Here is a 25360-nt window from a genome sequence, read left to right as displayed (position 1 = left end):
GCCACTGAGTTTCCCCTGATTTCAGGTTGAAGCAATACGAAACAGCCAAGTGTAATGGTTCAAGTTCGCTCAGGGCAGCCTCTCAAAAAGCCTGTTCTCTGATTTGCTGAAAAGTTTATGAAGTTCAGTTTAATGCAGGGTCAATAATGGTAGTCAAAACTCCAGGTTTTTGGCTGTATTATTAAAATTTAGCCTAACTCAAGATACATAGAAAGAAACTGGCACAGTTTTAGGGTTGACCTATCACTGAATAACTTTACCTTAGTATTTGCAGAATTTTCTATCCCCTATAATAAGTACAGAGACATTTAGATAATAATGAAAATATGCAAATACATTTATTTACTAAATGAAAAATTGGCAATTATTTTAAGGATGATCATTGCGTATATATTGCCTCACTTTACCAAAGAATCAAATATTTAGCTTGTGACTCAATTAATAACTTAATTTTCAGATTCTAATATTATACTTAATCCTATTACACTTTTAATTAGAAGGGTATAACATTAACAGATAACTTGAAATATAATTATTTAAGGTTTAACCATGTTCTATCTAGACTTTCACAGTACTTGGGCAAAGTCTCCAAATCACATAGCCAATTTACCATAAGGGCTGTCAGTTTAATATGATCTTTTTTCAGATGATGGGGTGTTGGTGTTAGCTTTTTAATCCTAAACAAAATATTGAAGAAAATAATGACGGCCAAACTCAGCCATGGCATATATTTCATGCCACAAACTAATTTTGCCTATTAGCTGTTTCATCGGTAACTAAATCAAGCCTAATAGCTTGGTCACTATTCTCAGAAATTAGTAACAGTTTAGACATTCCCATTTTCTTTCCTGTTCAAAAATATACCTTTCTCTTTTAATTCCTTAATGATCATTAGCTTGTAACACTTCTAATATTCTTTTTATGCATGAAATGTTTCATTCGTACAATTTTCCCTTCTTTTTTGGAAGGGAGATTTACTCCAACTTTTGTATCCATATATTATTTATTCCCCATTTGTTTTAATTTGACACTAGAAATAATTTGTCTTTGGTTGTGCTTTTCTTAATCTTTAATGTTGTAAAGTGCGTGTTGCTCTTTTAACCTCAGAAATGGTTGATATCCATATTGTGCATGGACTTAGTAGGCAAGCAGTCTGATTTCCTTCCAGTTTTCGATTCAGTGCTTTCAACTCACAGGCCTTGCCATATCATTTTGTTTATATATTCTTCTTGGCTATTTGTCTTTATTGTAATAAAGAATAGCTCTCTTACAGGTTTTACTTTTCAGCAACAAGTGCTTTTCTATTTCTTTGGTGGTAAGTTGCACTCCATTATCTGCTACAAGTTCTTTAGTCAGCATGGCTTTAATATTATTTTGCAAAAGCTATTATCACAATGCAGGTACTGACAGAAGATGAGTACATCACTTCAGTCCATTTACAGTAATAATCCACCTAAAACAAATGCATACTCTGACTTACTGGTAGATGATCAAATGTCCTCATTAAGCCAAATGCTATAGTATCCTTTCCCATGAACATATAAGTTTCTTTACATAACATACAAGGGTAAGCAATATCAAGTTCCATTCCAGACTTGCTTGTCCGTAGGTGGCAGCTTGAATTTTTGTCTTAAAAAACACTTTATGAGACCCATTACAATATCTTCTTCTTGTGCATGTTGAAAAGAAGCTTCCAAGGATGAAACGCTGCCTAAGTATCCATATTCATATACAGGAAGTTCATTCTAGCCATTATGGAATTGATCCGTTAGTGGTCAGTAGGATGCTACATAGTGCATTACTTGGGTACAAGCCACTTTAAGATTTCCTTTCAAGCTGAGTTAGACATGCAATCCCATTTTTAGGTGTTCTATGTGTGTGCAGTTATCAGTCATCACCAAATCTAGTCTTAGAGTAGCAATTCTTATGGCCTGTCAGTTTTGTAATGCCAGTCATGGAAAACAGTCTAAGTGATGCATTGACATGAACTTACCATAAAGTTTTAACTACTACCATTAGCTCCAAGAGTTTTTTTTTCTCATAGGTCAAAACTTAGCACAATAGGCATAATTCAGCATGTGCGGCATTTGTACTGCTCCCATGTTATTCCAGAAATGGAATAATATGGGAGCCTCCTGGAGGAGCACTGAGCAGTTGTTTGTGTAACACAGAATTGCAACAGAAAAGGATACTTGCAGGTCAAGACTAAGAGCTTTGAAGGAACTAGAACTAAAATAAGAGAAAGTGTGGATGGCAGAACTGAACAGGAATAAGGGGTATTGCCACTCTGGACTAAGGTGTCATGGTATAGATGTGTGAGGAGGGCAGCTTTAGCACAGAAGAACTCTCACTTTCCCAGGCATGAAAATTCATCATCCCACGAAGGAAAAAAAACATCCCTTTGCAAATGGTTATATATTCTCAGATATTCTTTTTATCCAGATGTGTACTTAAAGACTTTGATGTCCTGCTTCTGATCATTTCCACATTCTTTCAGATGATTTCTGCTTTTCAGAAGGATAGAAGCCAAAGACAGACATCATTTTTTATGATCTTGTTCTTTCCTTTATACTCATGTTACCCACACTGCCTCTCAGCAGTTCATCCTAATGTATTCAACAATCTTTTCTTAACAAACAACTTATATCAGTCTCCCCTGCCCCTCAAAGGCTTAGGATGATTTTTGTGTTTGTTTTGTTTTATGTAAAATTCATTGTGGACCTTTTTTTTCCTCCTTTTTTATTTGGAAATGTCTCAATGTGGATGAAACACAGATGGTAAAATAATGTCAAATCCAAACCATCCAGAAAAAGGAAGTAAGAAAATTGTTTCTTCTCACATTCTCTTATAAAAAATGGTCCTTTTACTCCATCCAATTATTTTCTTATTATAAAGCAAATGGCTTTTGTTCAAGAAAGTTCGTCTGTTTGTTTTATGTCTCTAAACCAGGGAAAGCCTATTTGAGATGGAACATCAGGATTCTAGAAGCAGCCCAGTAGCTACAGGACAATGAATGACTGAAATCCAGACAACCTTTTTTCAAATGCTGAATTATAGAAATGCAAATGACAGATTAGACTTTCAAATCAGATGAGAAGATGACAAACACAATCACTCACAGTACTCTGAGGTGTGCCAAAATTACCTCTTATTTCCTGTTTGAATGCCATGGCATTATTTGCACACTGAACATTTCAAAGGTTGCATTTCTGAAGCAAGTTATGAGTTAGAAATGGAAAAGGCCTTTAGGTCATCCAGTACATCCTCCTGCCAATGGAGGATTGTTCTCTACAGCATATATACCCTTATGATACTTTTAGACATTTATCTTGCCACCTTGTAATGTTATTTAATCATACCATAAACCAGGGATCAGCAACCTTTGGCACGTGGCCCGCCAGGGTAAGCACCCTGGTGGGCCGGGCCGATTTGTTTCCCTGCTGTGTCCGCAGGTTCGGCGAACCGCGGCCAGTGGGAGCTGCGATCAGCTGAATCTGTGGACGCAGCAAGTAAACAAACCAGGCCGGCCCGCCAGCATGCTTACCCTGGTGGGCCACGTGCCAAAGGTTGCCGATCCCTTCCATAAACTATCCTCAAAAATCAATCCCTCTAGACCCTTAATTATTTGTGTTGCTGTTTTCTGAATAACCTCTAATTTATCAACAGCTTTTTGATATTTAAATATCCAAAATTCAACATAATATTCTCAGGGCAGTTTCACCAAAGCCAAAACACAGTTCAAAATCATATTGTCACCAAATCATGAAGGCTTATCAACCTTTCCCATTAGTAGTGCTTACATCTTAAAAGAGAAACAAAAGTTGTAGATGACCTCTGTTCCCATTCAGGATTGTGTGGCCCGTTTGCTTTCACAGTTGTGAATGCATAGCATCCCCATGACAACTACAGCAATTGCTTGCGGTGGAATTAATAATAGGAAAAATGTTTCATATTTTAGATGCCTTATAATGAAATCTATCAGCTAGATACAAAAAGAAGGAGCCAGCACCACATGATCAGTCAGGTTTTGGTGGACCAAAGAGGGCACTATGGATCACAATTTGGAAAACATTGCCATATTGCATGGCTAGTTCATAACTATTTCGTTACTTAGTATTATTCAAGTTCTCTTTTGACATTACAGCTTTCCAACTTTCTTCTTTCCCAGTGAGTAGTTGCATAGTAGAGATATCTGGATGATTATGCCTTTCACAGGAGAATCACAAAGTGTTTTTTATGTTATTTTAAGTGTATTCGCTCCACAAACTGATCCCTGTTGAAAAGCATATTAATTTTGGAGACCAAAGTGCACATTTTATAGGTATTAGGCACCTAAAGATAAAGACAGGTTCCTAGTGAGAAGTTCAAAAGCTCCTAGGGGGCTGGAGTCCCTGGACATTAATGGGAGTCAAGTGCATAGGTGCTTTTGAAAATCCCAGTAGAGGCCTATCTGCAACCTTAGATGCCTAAATAAATACCTTTAAAAATGTGGCCCTAAGTGCTTTGAACTCTTACACATTTGTAACTGGCAGATTTTCTAAAGGCTTTTTGCTGAAAATGCATTGTAGGAATTAATTATGCTGCCTGTGTCTCAGTTAATCAGTCATTCTTGTTCACTGCAAAATGAAATGCATTTAAATAAAATTAAAAAGTGTTTAAGATCCCAGATCATTAACTGGATATATGATTGTAGAATAATAACTTAGAAATAATTACATTGAAAACAAAATAATTGAAAACCATTTCCTCCCTCACTTGCCTGCCTAGGCTAAGTTCTTAACAGGTAAAAGGCGTTTTAGTTGACATTTAAACCTATACTATATCTTGAGGTTGAAGTTGTGCTATACTTTTTCTCTATATTGAACAAAAGTAGGTCATGTCACTGGAACCAGTACATGTATATAGGAAAGACAAGTGGGTTCAAATGATGGAAGGCTTCCAAAACTCCTCAAGGGGCACTTGCTAGATGTAATATAATGATTAATGAGCTTAGATCAGGGGAGGGGATATGCATAAGACTCACATTCATTCTCTTCTGTACGTAACTCTCCATTTCCACCATTGCTGAGCCACATGTGTCACTCTTTGGAAGGCGACTCCATCATTTTAGATTTGTTTTAAGCAGATATGGGCTTGAACCAACATTGTATGTCCAAACACCTCAAATTTTGGGAAAGCTTAGATCAGGCATCTAGAACTGCATTTAAAATTCATAGCACTGACCTATCTCTGAGATATGCCCAAACCTGAACCAAAATCCTAACACCCCAAATTTTGGAGCATTTGGATACTGATCTATCCCACAATTTATTCAAGAACATGAACATGTGTTTAAGTCTTGTTTAGTCAACGTGACCTAACTACATACTTAAAGTTAAGCACATGCTTAAGGGCTCTGCTAGATAAGGATGTGTCCAAGGGTTTTTGAATCAGGGCATTGAACTGAACTTTGCAGTTCAGCCTTCCTCTAATATAGGGCAATATTACAGTAACTGCCTCTTGCTGTGAAGGACTTTCTCAACAAGATGTTAAAATATCACTCATAATATTTTGAAACCACAATTAATCAAGATGGGATAACCTTGAAACCCTTTTCGTGGTTTTTCTTCTTGTCAGCAAGAATAGTTCTAATAAGCATTTACATTTCCATGTGCTGTCAGCCAGTTTGCATTCCTTTAGGGCATAAAAGGACAGACTAATCTGGTGCTTCTTGCTGGCTTCTAGTCTACATTTTAAAAAAAAGATGCTACATAGACAAGGAATCAGATACTGCCAACAGCAACAAGAACAAGTTCCATGGATAAAGGGGTCTAGTGGCAGAACTAGCAGCTTGGCAGCGGTGAGGGTGCTGGGACAGTCAGAGAGTGCAGTATTTGAGCAGTGGCCATATGCTGAATCAGAAAAAGCTGAAGAGGTGCTCACTGGAAGGGATTAGGAGCTGAGCAGAAAAGGTGCTAATCAGACACAGGGCTGAATAGCAGATATGACCTAGAGAGGGAAGTACAAAGAGAACCTGCCTCACCCAAGTAGGTAGCAGTAAAGACATTGTGTCCCCTATCTCTGCCAAACCATTTAAGACAGAGACCTACATATCACATCCAACTCCCTGGATGAAATAGATTGACTTTGGACTGGAGAGTCCTCCTAGTAAAGGCTGGATCTTTGAGTTACATAGTCTTTGTGGTGTTACATTATTTGCATATATTTCCTCTCAACTATTAGGAAGATTTGAGCCAGCTGAAGTTCCCTGAGTGGTCCAATCTGATGTGTTGGGTTACTAAGCAAAAAAGGGTTTTACTGGAAGTGCCCAGATCCAGTTTCAGCAAAGCTTCCCAGTGGGCAGAACAGTATAGGCTGTATTGTCTACCAAGGTCAGTTATTAGGTGAAAGCATGGTTGTGTTGAATGGTGGCACATGACTCAGCATTAAAAGCCACAGAGAAGCAGCTGCAGAGAACTGACTCCATCATGAAAGAGAGGGCAGGATCTGCTTCTGTGCTAATGAGTCATCAGGAGGCACAAGTGCTGACAGCCGGAGAGAAGGGGCTGCAGATCCGACTAGTGAGAAAGATGGTTGAGCAATCCAAAGACCTTAAAATGAGGGTGCAAGGGAATTCTGCCTGCTCCATATGCTTAGAAGGAAGAAGCCTCTGAGCATGTGGGGGCAATCTCATAGGTTTGGCTGTGTATGTGGCTGGAAATAGTTTGCCACTATCTTCTTAATGACCAGGACTAGGAAGGGAAGATTTGAGACTGGATTCCTCACTGTTGAAGGAAAATTTGAATCATGGAAGTAAATACATGGCTACGTAGGTGGCATCAGCAAGAGGATCTGGTTTCTTCTACAACAAGCTGATATTGCAGGAAAGAGGATTACTGTGTTGGGATGGGATCCATCTATCAAATACTGTGTTAGGGTTACTAATTTTGGTTGGATGTATTCCTGGAGGTTTCATCACATGATATAATCTTTAAGTAAAGGTTGATCTTTAATTCTTGAAGACTCCAGGACAACCTTGGAGAGTTGGCAACTCTAACTGGGAAAAGCATATTTGGACATTGTCTGGCTAACCTGATAAAGAGATTTAAACTAGGTTCTGTGTGGGATGGTGACAAAAATCTGGCCAATGCACATCTAGGTGCAAGTAACGAAGACAAAGGGGAATGGGTTAATTTCTGGAGAAGGGATTAGAACTCATAACTGCATTAAAAAGGCAAGAAGAAAAGCAAGAGGTCAGTCTGCAAAATATCATCAATGGCTATATACAAATGAAAGGTGTATGGGGGACAAGCAAGATGAACAGGAACTCATGGTATATGAAGAAAATTATGATCTAATAGGCATTACAGAGACTTAGTGGGACAACTCTCGTGATTGGAGTACCTGAGGGATATAGCTGCGGGATATAGCTTATTCTAAAAGGATAGGTATGGGAAAAAAGGAGAAGGTGTTGTGCTGTACGTCAAGAATGTGTACACTTGCTCCGAGGTCCAAGAGGAAGTAAGTAACAGACCTACTGAGAGTCTCTGGGTGAGGATAAAAAGGGAAAAGAACAGTAGTGATGTTATGGTGAGGGTCTATTATAGACCATAAAATGAGGAAGAAGAAGTGGCTGAATCATTCTATAAGCAGGTAAAAAGATTAGTCCTCACACATGAGCTAATATTAATGGGGGATTTTAACTTCCCTGATATCTGTTGGAAGATTATTACAGCAAAATATGATATGCCCTGAAAATTCTTAGCCTGTGTAGAGGACAGCTTGCTCAATCAGAAAGTTGGGGAAACAGCTAGGGGGTTGGATATGATTTTGACCAACAGGGATGAATTAGTTGCAAACATGAAGGTGGTTGGGAACTTGGGAGGAAGTGTTTGTGATCTGATAGAATTCAAGATCCTGTGGAAAGAAGGACACAAGAACAGCAAAACAATGACACCGGACTTCAGAAAGGCAGATTTTAACCAATAAAGAGACATAATAGGCACGGTCCTATGGAAAGACTAATTAGGAAGAAAAGGAGCCGAAGGGGGCTGGTAGTTCCTAAAAGATGTAATACTAGAGGCTCAACATCAAGCTATTCTAATGCAGAGGAAAGATAAGAAGAGCCACAGGGGGATTCCGTGGCTGCACAAGGAGCTTTTTAGTTAACTAAAAGGGAAACATACAGGAAATAAAAGGAGGGCCATGTCAACAGGTATACATGGGAATAGCACAAGTGTGTAGGGACAAAATCAGGAAAGAATGAGAGACAAAGAATGAGTTACAGCTGGCAAGGAATGTTAGAAACAACAAGAAGTGTTTCTTCAAATATGTCAGACAAAAAAGAAAGATCAAGGACGGTGAGGGTCCACTGCTCAATGGAGAAGGGAAGCTAGTAACAGAATATGATAAGAAGGCAGAGCTGCTCAATGTTTACTTTGCTTCAGTCTTCTTGCAAAAAATAAAGTGACTGGATGACTAGCAAAGTTACCATAGACTTCCATAAAGGGGAAGGGATGCAGACTGGGATAAATAAAGAACATATCAAAGATCTTCTGACCAGTTTGAATGAATTCAAATCAGAGGGGCCTGATACTATTCACCCCAGGGTACTGAAGGAATTAGCTGAAGAAATCTCAGAGCCACTGGCAATAATACTTACAAGCTCATGGATGACAGGAGAGGTCCAGGAAGACTAGAAAAAGGCTAACATGATGCCCATCTTTAACAGGGGGAAAAAGGAGGAGCCAAGAGACTATAGACCAGTCAGTCTGACTTTGATACCTAGGAAGTTACTAGAGCAACGTATCAGACATTTAATTTGTGATTACTTGGAGGATGAAGGGGTGATCACTAGCACCCGGCATGGATTTGCAAAGAACAAAATCATGCCAAATCAGCATGACTCCTTCTTTGGCAGGGTAACTGGTTTGATGGATAGAGTGAATGTGGTGGACACAGTATACCTGGACTTCAGTAAGGCTTTTGACACTGTCCCACATGACATTCTGATAAGTAAGCTGGAGAAATGTGGGCTCAGTGGAACTACCACTGAATGGATACACAATTGGTTAAACAACCACAAATAAGGAGTAGCTATTAATGGAATGATGTCAGATTAGAAGGAGCTCTCAAGTGGGGTTCCACAGGGATCTGTTTTGGGCCGGTGTTGTAACATCTTTATTAATGACCTGAATGTAGGAATAGAGAGTATACTGATCAGACTTGCAGATGACACAAAGCTGGGTGAGGAGTTGTCAACACATTGGAGGATAGAGGTAAAATTCAGAGGAACCTTGATAAATTGGAGTACTGGACTATAGTCAATAAACTGAAATTCTACAAAGACAAATGTAAGGTGCTACACTTAGGGAAGAAAAACCAAATGCACACATACAAAATGGGGGATAACTGGGTTGACAGCAACATTGCTGAGAAAGATCTGGGAGTTGTGGAAGATAACAACCTCAATATGAGTCAGTAATGTGATCCTGTTGCAAAAAAAAAAAATAAAAATAAAAATGCAATTTTAGGTTGTGTTAAGAGAGGCATAGCATGCAAGTCATGGTAAAGGGTAATACCTCTCTACTCAGCGCTAGTTAGGCCTCAGCTGGAATACTGTGTCCAATTTTGGTCACCAATGTATAGAAAGGATGTAGAGAAACTGGAAAGGATCCAGAGGTGAGCTACAAAGATGATCAAAGGGATGGAATGCAAGCCACATGAGCAAAGGCTGAAGGAACTGGATATATTTAGTTTGGTAGTTTGGAAAAGAGGAGATTAAAGGAGGACGTGATAACAATCTTCAAACACTTGAAAGGCTTCCATATAAAAGATAGAGAAAAGTTGTTCTCTCTTATCACAAAGGGCAGAACAAGAGGCAATGGATTCAAACTACAGCATAGGAGTTTAAGATTAAATCTCAGGAAAAAACTTCCTAACTGTAAGAACAGTAGGACAGTGGAATAGACTGCCATGGGTGGTTGTGGAAGCTCCTTCACTGAAGGTTTTCAAAAGGAGGCTGGATAGCCATCTGTCTTGGATGGTTTAGACACAGCAAATCTTGTATCTTGGCAAGGGGTAGGCTAGGTGAACCTTGCAGTCCCTTCTAACCCTATGATTCTAGGATGATCAGGGCTCATCACTATTTTTTGAGAATTGCTCAGAAAATACCAGGACTCAAGGTTGCTGGTAGATTGGCAAGACAAGGTGGGTGAGGTAATACCTTTTATTGGACCAGCTTCCGCTGGTTAAAGAGACAACAGACTAGCTTTCAAGATACATAGAGCTCTTTTTCAGGTCTGGGAAAGGTATGCAGAGTGTCACAGTTAAACACAAGGTAGAACAGATTGTTTAGCATAAGTAGATAACATATACTGTATGAGATGCGACCATTCAAAGTGCAGTGGCCTGTTAACATCTCTGCAGCCATAAGACAAAAAAGGGAGGTTAATAGGTTACAGATTGTTGTAATGAGCCATAAATCTTTATTAAGACCCTGATTTTAAGTGTCCAGCAATGTTACAAATTTAAGCTCCCAGGCTCATCTTTTGATATGGTGTTTTTGTCTTTTATAATTTTTCTGTGTGAGTTCATTCAAAAGCATGTCTGGCTTCACCCACATAGTTGTTAATGGGATATATTGGCAAGCATTTTCTTAAGAATTTCCCAAGGCAGAAGCAGAGATGATTTCAAATCCAGCTATCATAGCTCAGTTGTACTGTTTGTTAGCGGATTCTCTGTTTCAAAGAAATGTCAGCATCTGCTTTTGCCTATGGTGCTAGTTAGGGCTGACCTGATTTCCCCCCTCCCCTCCTCCAGTCTGAAAGATTTTTCTTATGAGAGATTTTTGTTTGAAGAAAATTCAAGATTGGGAAGACACACACACAGCTTATTTCTTCAAGAAAAGGCAGGTTTTGATGATACCTACTGATTAATCTTTGACCTAATTAGTTCCACTTCCCTGCCTTTCAACCAAAGCTACCTTTACTGGATGTTCATTTTGGAGCCATTGCAAAATCTAGTAGGTTTAGTTCACGTTTTTTTTAAGCTTCCTGTGGTTTGAGTTTTACATTGAAGTCGTTGATTTGAGTGAAGCCACTAACTCCATTAGTCACTCCAAAGAAATTGGGAAGTTTTGCCTGAGTTTGTATTGAAAATGAACAAAACCCACTGTGACATTCTGAACCTCAAAGTACCCCCATATTCATCAGTGTTCTATAATTTCAACAATTTTTATACAAAATATGTCACATAAGATGTCAAAGTTATGGTTTGCTGAATATGATTATCCTATTTGTATTTGTCTCATTTTTGTATCTAAACTTATGAATATTGACTATGTACCAGTATTTCAAATCTGTTTGCTCCTGGGTAACCCCCACAATGTTTTTTACATCCATTCTAGCCAGCACATTGTAGATGAACCATTCAAGATAATGGCCCATTAAGAAATAAAATAGACCTTAGAAGTAGCTTATCCTCACCTGATGGACTTTCCTGTGGATGTTTCAGCTGGTATATGGGTAATGGCTGCTATGACTCATTGAAGCATGCAAAGGCATGTGACTAGATCACGTGATACTGGACTCCATTTTGTGCCTGTAGTTTTCCACAAATTTTGCTGGGGGCTTCATTTGGGACAACAAAGTTCTTTCAACATGGAAGAAGCTATAAAAGGGGGAAGTAACATCATCACTGGTCCTCACTCCCCTCAAAACACAACATCTGGAAAAACCTCAGACATAAATACTGGGGGCAGGTCTCAGGTGGGAAAGAAGGAAGACCTGCCTGTGTATGGAAGACTGGTAGACTGTACCATCAGTGAGACACTGCTTAATTCAAATCCTGTCTAGTTTATAGAACTTAGGTTGCATTTTGTTTTATTTCTTAGGTAATCTACTTTGATCTGTATGCTCACTACATATAATCACTTCAAATCTATCTTTCTGCAGTTAATAAATCTGTTTTATATTTTACCTAAAAAAAGTGTGGTTTGAGTGAAGTGCATAAAAAATCTTATCTCAACAACAAAAAACCTGTGCATGTTCTCTTCAAATTGAGGGAGGAGCAGACAGGTGTGACAGGGTCAGGCCAGATGGCTACAAGAGAGTGGTCAAAGGTAGATGCATTAGCTCCAGATTAAGCAGGTCCCTTTTCCCTGGGTAAGATAACGGACTATTCCAGAACACTCAGGAACTTTCTAGAACTAACTAAGGCAGGCAGGCTAATTAGGACATCTGTAGCCAGTTGGGAAGTTACTAGAATTAATTAAGGCTAATCAGAACACCTAGTATAAAAAGGCTCTCACTCCAGTTAGTGAGGTGTGTGTAAGGAGCTGGGAATGAGAGTATATACTGCTAGAGGGCTGAGGAGTACAAGTGTTAGCAGACATCAGGAGGAAGGTCCTGTGGTGAGGACTAAAAAGGTGTTGGGAGGAGGCCATGGGGAAGTAACTAGGAAATTGTAGCTGTTGTGTAGCTGTTCCAGAAGGCACTCTAGACAGCTGCAGTCCACAAGGCCCTAGGCTGGAACCCGGGGTAGAGGGCGGGCCTGGGTTCCCCCCAAAACCTCCCAATTCCTGATCCAACACAGGAAGATCTCTGAGGCTAGCAAAATCTGCCAATAAGTGCAGGACCCACCAAGATAGAGGAGGAACTTTATCACACAGGGTAATAAACTTACACTGGTCAGGCTTTTGACTGGGGCAGGATGGTACAGTTCTGGGATCCTAGGCTGGGGAGATTGGCGGGACTGGCTGGAGCCATTCTATCGTTGGTGCATGAGTGGCTAATGAAAGCATTAATGTAACTGCATCTGGGTGTGCCCCTATCTGTGAATGTTTGTGTTAAGGCAAAATCTGGAGGGGTCTGCAGCCTGTCATAGCATCACTGTGTGAGAGAGGGCCCAGGATGGTGAGACAGGGGGCTCAGTGGTATCCCAGTTCCAGGTTGCACCCCCAGGAAGCCCATCACACCCACAAGATACTGCTTGGCTTGTACTATAAATCAATAGTGTGTCCCCTTCTCACTTGAGCTCAGCCTTAGACTTTCTGAAATTCAGCCAGGTTAACCTGAAAATCAGCATAGTTTAGTTGAAAAGTTCATACATCAAAGGCCTTTTTATTGGCCTAGGTTTCTGGTATGGAGATGACATTTGAGGAAGCATGCTAGAAAGGGAATAGTTTTGAAGGAGAATATGCTTATATGACTTTTCTAGCTGTGGTGTTCAAAGATCACACATTGATTAAGGTGTTTGAATAATACCTGCTTTATTCTGTTACCAGTTCCAAATGACTGTGCATAATATGAGCTTCTGTAGCACTCATCCAGACTCATAGCTCAGTCCTTAAAGGCACAGTTCTCACTAGTGATTATTTATGTGCTAGCTACTGAAGGACAATCTGTTGCAAGTGTACAGCATGATGTGTTTGACATTTCTGCAGATTCTCCCTGAATTTTGTGATGTGTTACCAGTTTAAGGATAATTCTGGATTTTCTCCTTACTGTCTTGTCTTGGAGTGTATTACTATACAATAAATTCAATACATGAGAGTAGAAAATAATCTCAGATAAATTATAGGAAAAAAAGACTACTTTGTTCTAGAGTTTCAGAGTAGCAGCCGTGTTAGTCTGTATCCACAAAAAGAACAGGAGCACTTGTGGCACATTTATTTCAGCATGAACTTTCGTGAGCCAGAGCTCACTTCTTCGGATGCATAGAATGGAACACACGTTTTCAATATTTGAGTGCTCACTGACCTGTGCACAAACCTCCCAAAATCATAAACATAGGTAACTGTGCATACACTAAGCATCTATGTGTGCAGTTAACTGGTTTGCAGGGCCAATAGCTTCACATGCAAACTTGCAGATTATACAACCAGTCTGAATATCTGATCCACAAGATTTGAATCTGTTATTAACAGAACATACTTTCTTGAAATCAAATCATAACGTGTTTTAAATGATAATTTTATGTGGTGTTTAAAATGCCATTTCAATCCAATAATTTGTTATTTTGATTGGTGTACTGACACTGTTGGAGTGAGTGCCACATATTTCAGAAGATCCTTGGTTGTTCTCTGATCTGAGATGTTTTACTTGACGATGTGGGGAGCAGGGGGAGAGACTGGTGACTAGGGAGACTCTAATGTCTTGATTCTAGCTGTGTAAAAGAGTTAGATTTAAACAAGACAGCCTTCTTTTAAAAACTGCCAAAAAATTCAGCACCAAACCCTGAAATCCCTTGCACCGCAGTTCTGACAAGTTTCTTGTGGCTTCTTAGTTTCCAGAAATGTGAGTATTTTCAAAAGATGACTGCATTTGTTCCACCTATTAGCAGTGATATTGCCTCATAGAGTAACAAGGATAATTAACTCAGTGGGAAAAGTAAAGCCGAAAGAAAAAGTGCCTGTGTATTTGCCTGTGTCTTATTCTCTGAGGATGGAGTTCAGTTACACATACATCAATATGTCCATCTGCGTACAGTAGAATAATCAGAAAGACTTAGCCAAGAAAAATAATGTTCCAAGCAGGAAGGAAACATGAAATTCCAGAAGAAATACTTTCCCTCTATCTCTCTGTCCTTCTTGGCACTGACCACACTTATTTATAGCCCTTTGGGCCATACTATTCCTGTATTAGGACCATATGAAAGCCTTGTACTCTGTGTTGTTTCATATCAGTATTTGATGTGGCTAATATGATGTAAAAGCCTCTGTAATGATTTAGCACTTTGAGAGAGATTATCGAGACAAATTATGGAAAACAGATAGCCTGACAGACAGGAAGCAAATATGAATTTACTCCCCTTTTATGCCTCTCCCCCAACTTCCCACAAATGTCCTTTTAGAAAAGCTGCTGTAACTTTTCCTGCATTTGAAGGAGGTCATTTTAAACTCCGGTTACATGTTAAATAAGGCAAACATCCCCTGTGAGGAACAATGGTCTTTCTTGGTGGAATCTCTTATTGCATAGAAGCCAGGTGGGGCTCCATATCTTACTTCGTACTGACCCAACACTATGTCTAAATCAGGGAACTGGTTACACAGTTACAGGTTATAGCTGAGACTGGACATAATTACATCCCCATAACTCAGCTAAAGCCTGAGACTATCCCTGGCTTTAACATGATTATGAAGACATTATGAGATCCCAGCAGTACAATGAACCGGAAAATGAGGCCCCCAGTCTGGGAATCTTGCACCACTCAGGTGGCACAAAGTGGTTAGATTCTGGCCATAAATGGCCAGCACAGGATTAACTTTCTGGAATGGAACTTTCCCCTGGTGCAGACAGCTCTTGCACCAGTCACTAAACCTGTCCGTCGTACAGGGGGCATGCTGAAGGAGGGAGAGAGTATGTGGGGGGCTGGTGGTGGTTGTGTCAGAGGTGGGGCACCAAAGATGCCATGGTAGAGAACTGCTATGATGATCCTCCACTGACAAAAATTAGAACTGGCATGTGACTAACTTTTAAAAAGATGGTGCTAGCATAGGTTTGGGCAGCCATAACCAGCTCCCAGACAACACTCCTGCCTTGTGCTGAATAAAGCTTGGATGCAGGAAAAAACTGAGCTCTAACTGGGTCTTTTGACCCAATTATAGTTGTAGTGTACACCTTTTCCATCTAGGGTCCAAAGTCCCTTTGCTGCTTCAGTTTTTTCTGTCTGTCATATTTATGTGGCCAAACCATAAAACCCCTATACAGAATTACCATATGAAATGAGTTGGCATCAACAATGTTGAAATGAACAGTTTTTCACAAGAAAGGGCAGAGAATACATACTGACTAAGATTTTAAGATTTACTAAAAGTGAATTGTATTAATAGTAACCAAAATATATGGCCTGCATTTGTGAGTATCATTTTAAGGTAAGTAGGCAGAAAGCTGCAATCTCCATCTTCAACTACTTTGCTCTGTGTAGTGCTCAGACATTCTGCAACGCAGATACTGAAGTGTTGGAGATAACTGACATTTTGTCATTTTGCTTCACAAACTTACCGTTTAAAAAAAAAAAGCAAGCAAGAAATCAAGCAGCACTGAATCCTTTTGAAAGCAAATTTTTCTGCCCTAGAAAAAGGATGAGTAGAATCAGCTGTCAAGAAGAGGCTTTAGAATGTTTCCTGGAATTTTTAAAATATGTTCAATGTTCATTTCTAAACATTGTAGATGACAACTTCCTAACTGAAAAAGTTAGGAAAACTTAACAGATAAAGAGGGACTGATCAAAGAACTAAAACATTAATGATAGCGTAGATATAAATGATCATGACTTGATCACATTTATAATGTGCAAATAGAAAAAAATCCAGACCAGTAATATTTATATTTGGTGCTTTAATAGGCCTGTTTCACAAAGCTGAAACAATTATGAGCCAAATCATCTGGGAGGAAGAATTTAATCAGAAAAACGTCAACAATAATTGGGAATCATTTAAGAACACCTTACTAGATGCCTAAAAAGTCAGAATCAAGGACGAAGGCCATACTGGTTTTAAAAAAACATTTTTTAAAGGAGAAATGAAATTAAGGTAGCTATAAAAAATTATAACAAAAACAAGAAAAGGAAAGTTGATGGTAATATAAATCAAAAGTTAAGAATTGTAGACAATTGATAAGCAAAGCAAAGGGACATAAGGAGAAATCTATGGCCTGCAGAATTAAGGACAATATGGAGCAGGGTTTTTTGTTGTTGTTGTTTTTTTAAACAATTATTAGGATTAGTATTATTCATTACTAGATGAAAATGGTAGCACAAACAATAATAATGCAGAAAAAGGAAAGAAAAAAACCCAGATGATATAGTCTTTTCATATGGTGACAATACTCTCTGTATTCTGTACTCTTTTTTTGTTCCCCTAGAGTATTTGGAGGATGTTATACACAAACTACTAAAGTCAGACATTTTAAAATCAGCAGGTCAAGATCATTTTCATTCAAGAATTTTAAAAGAGCTGGCTGAGGACTTCACAGGACGATTGGCATTGATTGTCAATAAGTCTTGGAGCACTGGGAGAGCTCCAGACTACTAGAAGAAAGTTAATGTGTCCATTTTTTAAAAGGGAAATGGATGATCCAGGTAATTACAGCCCTGAAAGCCTTGATCCCGAGCAAGATAATGACATATCTGATACAGGATTTGATTAATAAAGAATAAAAGGAGGGTAATATAAGTAATAAAATAAACAGGGTTTATGGAAAATAGATCCTGTGAAACTAACTTCATTTGTTTAATGAGATTACAAGTTTGGTTGATTAAAATAATAATGTTGATGTAATACACTTAGACTTCTGTAAAGTGTTTGACTTGGTACTACACATTTTGATTAAAAAATTAGAATATAAATTAACATGAAACACACTAAATGGATTAAAAAATGGTTAATTGATAGGTCACAAAATGTAATTGCAAATGGTGAATTATCATCATGCAGGTGTGTTTCCAGTGAGATCTCAAAGGGATTGTTTCTTGGCCTTATTCTATTTTACATTTTCATCAATGATGTGGAAGAAAACAAAATCATCACTGACAAGTTTGAAGATGACACAAAAACTTGTGATAAATCTTGGCAAGGACAGGTCACAAATATAGAGTGCTCTGGATCTCTTCTTAAAATGGCACCAGCAAATAATAAGTGTGCATTTTTTTAATGCAGCTAACTTTAAAATATGCATTTAGGAACAAAGAATATAGGCCACACACACAGGATTAGGGACTCTATCCTGGGAAGCAGTGACTCTGAAAAATATTTGTGGGTAATGGTGGATAATCAGCTGAACATGAGCTCCCAATGTAACACTGTGGCCAAAAGTATTAATGCAATCCTTGGAATATCCAGTAGGAATACATAGTTTATTTTATCTCTGTAGTTGGCACTGGTGCAACCATTCCTGGAAAACTGTTCAGTTTTGGTGCCCACAATCGAAAAAGGATGTTGACAAATTGGAGAGGGTTTGAAGAAGAGCCAAATGAATCATTAAAGGATCAGAAAACATGCCTTATAATGATAGACTCAAAAAACTCAATCTATTTAGTGTAACTTGATTATAATCCATAAATATCTACATGGAAAACAAATATTTAATAATGACTTCTTCAGTCTAGCAGACAAAGATATTACATGATTCAATGACTGGCAGTTGAAATTGGAGAAATTCAGACTGGAAATATAGCATACATTTGACAGTGAGCATAATTAACCATTGGAACAATTTATCAAGAATCATGGTGGACTCTCCATCATTGACAATTTTTAAATCAAGATTGGATATTTTTCTAAAAGATATGCTCTAGGAATAATTTTAGGGAAAGTTTTATTGCCCGTGTTATATAGGAAGTCAGACCAGATAATCACAATGGTTTCTTCTGTCTTGGTAATCTATGAAGTCTGGTAAGTAGTCAGGCTGAAGATGTGTTAGATAGTCTGACAGCTACAGAGCCAGGGAAAACCAGAGGATCCTGTGTCCTGCAACTGCTTATTCCTTAGAGAAGAGACAGGACTCAGTTGTACTGTACTGCAGTATTGCTACCTTCTGACTGACATGTGGAGTGTACTTGAAGGGTTGTGGAGGGAGTAGCATTTCCAGTCTTTCTCACCAGGCAGGTTGGTTGCCACAGTGACCCTTGATGAAGATGTACTAAATGAGAGGAATGTTGGGGCATCCTGGAGGACACTCTCCAACTCAGAAAATGTATTTGGTTGGTGTCCTCGTCTAAGGCTACCTTTGGAGTTCATGATATATTTATATATGTATCTCAGACTGACTTATAGATAGGGAATGTGGGTTTACTGAATATAAGATCAGTGAGAAACTGCATGCCTTCATGAATGGTGATCTCTAGATTGCATAGCTTATTATATGAACTGGGTTCCATGTGAAAAAAATCTTGCATGTTTATATTCTGCCAGAGAGAGGAAGGGGTCCTGTCTCTCCGCCCCACCCCCTCCACACACACACAGACCTTTCCATTTTGGCATTTTTCCTAAAGGAGCATAACCCTCCCCCCTACCCCTCCCCACCACAAAAAGCATCCAGGAACTCACAAGCACTTGACACCACTTGAATCACAGTGTTACTTTTCCTGATCTAACTTCCAATACAATTATTGGCAAGTTAAACATTTAAAGGCAAACTCACTTACAGGAGAATGCCAATGAGTCAGCTGAAATAAATTATCTGAACTTAACCAGGAAAAAAATTCCAGGCATATTTTGTAACACAGCCATAAAATGACCAGTAGGGAATTAACCAAGAATTTGTACAATTCACCATTTAATAATGTAGCTAGGTAATTTCTCAACTACTTAAATAAACATCTTAATTTTGCGGGGGATGTCAACTGGCACCATCCTCATAAGTTATATTGGGCACATCTTTGGATCCAAGTCAGCTCATGTTTTCTGCCCTGTGTAGTGCCTCGTCCTGCCATGTTTCCCTTCTCCATAACTCCACCCCTGGCATATTCCCTTGCATTAGCCTTATCTCCAAAAATAGTGAATAAGAGCCTTTGAAGATATTAGACAACTGTAATTACCAACAAACATCTGAACAGTGAAGCCTCACTAGTGCTTATGTAACCCAAACATGCTTGGTGTGGCACTCTGGCCCCTCTAGTACTGGCTAGAGCAGGGTTTCTCAAACAGGGCTCACCGCTTCTGTAGGGAAAGCCCCTGGCAGGCCGGGCTGGTGTGTTTACCTGCCCCGTCTGCAGGTTCAGCTGATCGCAGCTCCACTGGCCGCGGATCACTGCTCCAGGCCAATGGGAGACGCTGGAAATGGCGTAGGCCAAGGGACTCATCATAGCAACTGGGGGCTGAGCTTCATCAGCCCCCTCCCTTTCCTGTGTAAAGAAAAGATTCTGTACTGCCTGGACTATCATAGCAGTGGGATACTGTGCTTCTCTCCCCTGCACCGCTTAATGTCCTGCCTGGACTGTCATAGCCCCGGGAGGCTGCCTCCCCCTCATTTTATCTCACTAACAAGTCACTGTTTCTTATTCCTGCATTCTTTATAACTTCATGACACAAATGTGGGGGACACTGCCAAGGTAGCCCAGGAGGGGTAGGGGAGAAGGGAAGCAACGGGTGGGGTTGTTGACAGGGTTACCCCGTGAATGGCATGTAGCTATCATTTCTGCATGAAGGGAGAAAAGGATGGAAGGATAGAAGGAATTCTGACCGCACGTGTCCTCTGATACACTGTTTCAGTAACACTTGCTCCTATATTCTACGCAGGACTGACTCTATGTTTTAGAAACTATAAAGGAAGATGACTCTGGAAGTCATTCCATTTGCCTTTGCGCCCCTGGCCGACCTGCCAGCCAGGGGCACTTATGAAGCAGCAGACAGTCAGACCGACACAGATAACCATCATCTTACTTGCCAATTTAAATGGCAGCAGATGGTTCAGACAAAATGATAACGCGTCTCTCTATATGCAAATAGCAAACGAAGACTGCTGTGTACGCTGCGTAAAGCCTCTGTTAGCGATCCCAGTACACTATTACGATGACAGTAAAAAAAAAAAGCTGAACAAGCTCCATGATTGCCGTGCTATGGCGTCTGCCAAGGCAATCCAGGGAAAAAAGGCATGAAATGATTGTCTGCCGTTGTTTTCCCGGAGGAAGGAATGAGTGACGACATTTACCCAGAACCACCCGCGACAATGATTTTGCCCCATCAGGCACCGGGATCTCAACCCAGAATTCCAAGGGGCGGGGGAGACTGCGGGAACTATGGGATAGCTACAGAATAGCTACCCACAATGCAACACTCTGGAAATCGATGCTAGCCTCGAATCATGGACGCACACCGCCGAATTAATGTGCTTAGTGTGGCCGCGTGCACTCGACTTTACACAATCTGTTTTACAAAACCGGTTTATGTAAAATCGAAATAATCCTGTAGTGTAGACGTACCCTTAGTCTCTTACTAAGATTACCTTTTCCTCTGTTGGTACGGTGCCAAGCACCAAAGAGCCATGATTCCAATTAGGTCCTCTGGGAGCTAACTCTAATACAAATAACGAATGGATGATAAGTACATGATTTAGAAAGAACCTCAAAAGCATAGCGGAGTCAGAAGGGAAGTGGATTTAGTCCTGGTTACTACACTTTTTACATTGAATTTTAGGGCTGTCTGCTCACAAAAGAGGTATCACTTTAACCACAAAGGATGAAATAATCAGAAGTAAAGCCAAACAGTCAAGGCTGCTACAGAACTCACTATTTCTTAAAGTGCTTGCCAGAAAATCCTTTCTGTATATGGATTCTCTTTGTTCCTCTGTGTTACATACTATTGTTCAGTGCCAGTAGAGTACAAGAATCAACTTCTGAGTTTTGGGATGATGAGGAAGGGGATAGGCCTTTTACTTGTAAATACACTTTTTTGGAGGTGAGCGGATAGAAGTGGCATTTGCAGCTTAAAATAGGAAGGAAACTCCTTGGGAAGCACAGCAGAGGGACTAGGACAGTAACAATGACACCAGCAGGAGGTCCAATAAGCAGCAGGAGGCTTACTATGCACCAGAGCTCATACTGATAACTAGCTGTTTAATGAGGCACTTGAGGATCACAATGGCAACTTTCTATAAGATGTAGAGTTTTGTATTTCTTAATTCTATGCCATGTAGCTCTAAGGTGAGGAAGAGTTCTCAATGCATGTATTGAGGAGGATGGGTAGCAGAAATGGAATCACAGAAAAATAAAGTTATCTTGATTGCAAGCAGTATGTCAATTTTGATAGCTGTGAGTTAGGTGCCTTGGGGTTTCACAATTTTCTCAATCAGTAAAGGAGTGTGTTTGTGTGTAAGCATCAGTAAAATAACCAGTGGCATTATATTAGAGGCAAGGCAGGACTTCTCCTACATTCACCAGATCTCTGACCTTTGTTGTATAACAGTCTCTATTGACCAGCAAAATTGTAGACTCTGCAGCAGAATGACAGAAATTGACACTTGTCGCCTTCACCTGCACTTCTTTCTGGGAAATGACAGCAATAGTCTTTAATATAAACCTCTCCACCTCACGATGAACAAACAAAAGGGGGCATGTTTCAAAGTTCCTGAAGTACAAATCATTAAATATTATTTTCAGGCATGCAGCTAGTGAAGGAAAAATGGAGCAGGAACAGGTTTACTGAGTTGAGAAATGAGGAAGGGGTACAGCAGGCAGTAACAGAAAATGAGAGAGCAAGGAAGACAAGAGCAGCTAGTCCTACAAGAAGAGGGGAAGTGTCAGTGAGGATAGCCAGAGCTCAAGCCCCAGGAGTACAGAGGATGACCCACAGAAGATTGCAAGGCAGAAAAAAAAAGAAAAGATAACTTTCAGCCAGAAAGAATGAAAAGAGGAAGGCTGAAGAATCACACCAACACCAGGAAGAGGCAGGTCTACATGACTGGGAACTCCCTTCTAAGAAGAACAGACAAACCTGGTACCAGAGCTGACCCTAAGAACAGAAGGGTGTGCTGTCTGCCAGGAATTAAAATATGGGATGTGGGCCTGAGGCTGAAGAGGATCCTAATGGAAGCAGGAAAGAATCCACTGACTGTCCTTCACATGGGAGCAAATGATAGTGCTAGATTCTCTCTGGAATGCATCAAGGGTGACTAAGCATCTTCCCCAGCCTGTTGTAAAGAAATGAAAGCTCAGGTGATCTTCTGTGGGATTCTACCTGTTCCTAGAGGAGGCGAATGAAGGTGAGACAAGATGATGATGATCAACAGATGGCTCAGGCAGCGGTGCTATAAGCAGGGCTTTGGGACACTTGATTACTGGGAGGCATTCATGGACAGTGTGCTGTTCTCATGGGATGGACTCCACCTGAGCAGAGAAGAAAATAGTCTTCTGGGATGGAGATTGGCACAACTGATCAAAAGAGCTTTAAACTAGGGAGTTAGTGGGGGGAGGGAACTTGGGAGACACTCATGCCCTCTCCACACCTGATTGTAATTTTGAGCAGGAGGAAAATCAAGTAAGAGAGGATACAACAAAGGAGAAAGGAACAGAGAGTAGCAAAATAGACATCAGGAGGAAACATAATGCCAGTAGCAATGACACTAACAGTCAGGTAGGTTATAATAGCAATAGAATGACTATACCTAATCAGATGAGGAATCTGGGTGAAGCCAAGCAGAAGCAACTAAGATGTCTGTGCACCAATGCAAGAAGCTCCATTAACAAAATGGAAGTGAAACCAGATATTATTGGGATAACAGAAATATGGTGGAAGAGTAGTCATGATAGGACTAAAGATATTGAAGGGCATGTGCTGTTCAGAAAAGACAGAAATAAAGGTAAATGTGGTGGAGTAGCATTGTATAGTAATAACAAAGTAGAATGTTCAGAAATTAGAAGTGATGGAGTGGATAAAACAATGTTTGGATCAAAATCACTTTTGGGAGAAAGCGAATAGAGGTTCCACTGGGACAGTGTTTGGGCTGTTCTACAGACACTCAGGATACAATTTGAATATGGATAGAGAAATCTAGTATTTTTAATGAAATAAATACTACTGGTAACTGTGATTATGGGAGACTTTAACTTCCCAGATATAGATTAGAGGACAAGTGATACTAATAATGGTAGGGCCGAGATATCCCTGGATCTGATAACTGATATATTTCTTCACCAAAATAGTCACCAAACCAATAAGAGGTGATGCCATTTTAGACTTAGTATTGGTGGAGAATGAGGACCTCATAGAATAACTGGTTGTAGAGAACTACCTTGGTTTTAGTGACCATGAGCTAATTCAGTTTAAACTAAATGGAAGGATAAACAAATACAGATCTGCAATTAGGGTCTTTGATTTCAAGAAGGCAAACTTAAAAACATTAAGGGAATAAGTTAGGGAAATGGGCTGGACTGAAGAATTCAAGGATCTGAATGTGGAGGAGGCTTGAAATTACTTAAAGTCAAAGCTTCAGAGGCTATATTAAGCCTAGATCCCACGCTAGGGGAAACTTTCATAGGCAAGAGTTGCAGACCAAACTGGATGAAGAGGGATCTCAAAAATGGTTATTTAGAGAAAGCAGAAAAAGTTTACAATGAATAGAATATGGGATGGATCAGCAAGGAAAGCTACCTACTGGAGGTCAGAAGGTGTAAGGGAAATATCAGAGCTGCCATAAGACAAGCAAAGATGAACCATGCAAAAGAAATTAAAAACTAATAGTAAAAAGTTCTATAGCTAGATAAATAAAAAGAAAACAAGGAAAAAAGTGGGGCCACTAAGAACTGAAGATGGAGTGGAGATTAGAGATAATCCAGGTATGTTCAAATGCTTAATTAATACTTTGCCTCAGTTTTTAGTAAGGATGATGAGGAGTTAGTGTTGTGGCAGGGTAGCTAATGGAAAAGATATGGAAGTAGAAATTACCACATCTGAGGTGGAAGAGACTCAAAACTGCTTAATAGGATCAAATCAGGAGGACCAAATAATCTCCATCTAAGAATCTCTCTCCAGAAAGTTTTTGGACAGAGTTGGAGGAACCAACTAGGGGCCATGCTCCTCTTGACCTGCTGCTTACAAACAGGGAAGAACTAGTAGGGGAAGTAGAAGTGGGTGGCAACCTAGGCAGCAGTGACCATGAGATGATTGAGTTCAGGATCCTGAAAAAAGAAAGAAAGGAGAGTAGCAAAATACAGACCCTAGACTTCAGAAAAGCAGACTTAGATTCCTGTAGGGAACTGATGGGCAGGATCCCCTGGGAGGCTAATATGAGGGGGTAAGGAGTCCAGGAGAGATGGCTGTATTTTAAAGAAGCCTTATTGAGGGTGCAGGAACAAACCATCCCGAAGTGCAGAAAGAATATCAAAGATGGCAGGCGACCAGCTTGGCTTAACAGAGAAATCTTCAGTGCACTTAAACTCAAAAAGGAAGCTTACAAGAAGTGGAAATCTGGATAGATGACCAGGGAGAAGTATAAAGATATTGCTAGAGCATGCAGGGCTGTAATCAGGAAGGCCAAGGCACAATTGGAGTTGCAGCTAGCATTGGATGTGAAGGGTAACAAGAAGGGTTTCTACAGGTATGTCAGCAACAAGAAACAGGTCAGGGAAAGTGTGGGACCCTTACTGAATGGGGGAGGCAACATAGTGACAGATGATGTGTAAAAAGCTGAAGTACTCAATGCTTTTTTTGCCTCTGTCTTCACAGATAAGGGCAGCTCCCAGACTACTGCACTGGACAACACAGCACGGGGAGCAGGTGAGCAGCCCTCAGTGGTGAAAGAACAGGTTAAGGACTATTTAGAAAAGCTGGATGAGCACAAGTCCATGGGTCCAGATCTAATGCATCCAAGGGTGCTGAGGGAGTTGGCTGATGTGATTGTAGAACCACTGGACATTATCTTTGAAAATTTGTGGTGATCGGGGG

General features: G+C 40.0%; 1 pseudogene; it reads left to right on the top strand.

The window, feature by feature from the left end:
* The first annotated feature begins 6404 nt into the window (after positions 1 to 6404).
* LOC142046815 (uncharacterized) lies at positions 6405 to 23690 on the top strand (annotated as a pseudogene).
* Positions 23691 to 25360: the final 1670 nt, after the last annotated feature.

Source organism: Chelonoidis abingdonii, chromosome 4 (genome assembly GCF_003597395.2).
Source record: "Chelonoidis abingdonii isolate Lonesome George chromosome 4, CheloAbing_2.0, whole genome shotgun sequence".
Taxonomy (NCBI): domain Eukaryota; kingdom Metazoa; phylum Chordata; order Testudines; family Testudinidae; genus Chelonoidis; species Chelonoidis abingdonii.
This window is presented reverse-complemented; position numbering and strand designations above follow the sequence as displayed.